Genomic DNA, 1,714 nt, shown 5'->3' on the forward strand with positions numbered 1-1,714 from the left:
CCCTCAGTTATAAATCTAGAAGAATGCACACAGAGACATCATCCCACAAGGGAAGACAGAGGACATGCTAAGATGCACCTGCAGGCAAAGGAACACCAAGGACCCCTGACTACCACCAAAAGAGAGGCGAGAGACTCAAAAAGGAAGTGACCTAGGGGAAACTTTAATTTAGACTTTAATCTAGAAAGCCATATTTTTATTAAAATCAAGAAACAGCAAAGCATGCAGGCCCACACACCTCTCTCTTACAAACCAACCAACCAATCATCAAAACCATCTTTTGAAATTGAATCAAATGAATGTGTTGCCTGGATGCAATCTTCTTTCTAAACCTAAGGTTAAAAATTTGAAATTTATATCATATCTACATATTACATGAGCTTATTAAGCTAAGCAATCAGATGATTGACATGATTACTTATTTCACTGCATTCATGAGCTTATATTGTAGCACTTTGGACTCTCAAATGAAGTATACTTTTGCTATTAAAGTCAAATAACCAGGACTTGAGGCCATACTGTCTCTAGGGATGTTCAAGTTTCATTTGTTGGGCCTATAATTAAAAATAAAACGTCATGATACATTTTACAATCGTGTTATTGTTCTTTTTCAGGGGAGAGAATGAACGCAGTCCCCCACTACCACAAATTATGCAGGAGAATTTCCCACATTTGGGGAAATCGCAGGCGTCAGCACATGCGGAGTGCAATGGAGAAGCCTCGCCTCTGAAAACCGTCTTCATGATTATGGTATCTCCCCTGCCAGGTATGTATCGTGTTTTTGTTTTAAGTGACCTATCTCTACTACATTATCATCAAGAATGAAAGAATGTGATTTTAGAAATTCTACCATTCAAAGGAAGATTTATTATTGGTTTAAATCACCCAGAGATTATTTTAGTCTGTAATAGCAAGCAAAAAAGTGTCGAATGCAAGTTGAGACCATCAGTGCAACAGCCTGGGACATATCCTTGACAGCGATTTTACTTTGAACTGTGACTCTTCCCTGTCTTCCAGCTTTGTACTCTGCTCCCTATGAAACATAAATTATTATATATATATATATATGTAGAAAAATCATTTTGTCTGATATTGACATAGGCTATATAGCATATGACCAACAGTAATGAAAAAAGTGATTTTCTAGACTACTTTCTGTGGTAGTTACATAATCTGGTGTCATTTTGAAGATTCAGCCTGAAGGGGTGGACTCTGGCCTGTCAATCTTTGCATAGCCAATGAAACCTGTATGTGGGCCCGGCCTTCTCCAAAGGCTTCTGGGAATTCCTGTATTCCTCCTTGGAGGCAGGAGATACACTGTCTCTTTCTCTGCTCACTCCTTGGGAAACTCTCTACTGACAAGATGCATGGATCTATGCTGATGGCAATGAGAGCCCTGGACCTGCAGGATGCACGTGGAGACCCACGCCAGCTCTGAGATGCTTCCACCATCACTGGATCCACAAGACTATCCACCCACTGGTCTGTGATCTTCCTGCATTCAGTATCATTGCATGTGTTTTGCAAGTCTGACTTTATGTATTGTTATCAGGCATATGGGCTAGTATTGGACTTAGGGACTTGATCTGGACTGGGCTGGGATATATTCCCAATATTCAATTGCTCTTGTATATAAAGCTCTTTCTTATACACATATGAGTGTCTATGAATTTGTTTCTCTAGTCTAACAAGTAAAGCACTTCATATTCTTCTT

The 1,714-nt window shown here is 39.5% G+C and overlaps 1 non-coding gene across 1 annotated transcript; it reads right to left on the reverse strand.

Annotated features, from left to right (window-relative positions):
* Positions 1-611: 611 nt before the first annotated feature.
* Positions 612-774, reverse strand: LOC142461820 (U1 spliceosomal RNA). The gene has a single exon (XR_012787011.1). It is a non-coding gene; the product is annotated as a U1 spliceosomal RNA (small nuclear RNA).
* Positions 775-1,714: the final 940 nt, after the last annotated feature.

This window comes from Tenrec ecaudatus, chromosome 11 (assembly GCF_050624435.1).
Source record: "Tenrec ecaudatus isolate mTenEca1 chromosome 11, mTenEca1.hap1, whole genome shotgun sequence".
Taxonomy (NCBI): Eukaryota; Metazoa; Chordata; class Mammalia; order Afrosoricida; family Tenrecidae; genus Tenrec; species Tenrec ecaudatus.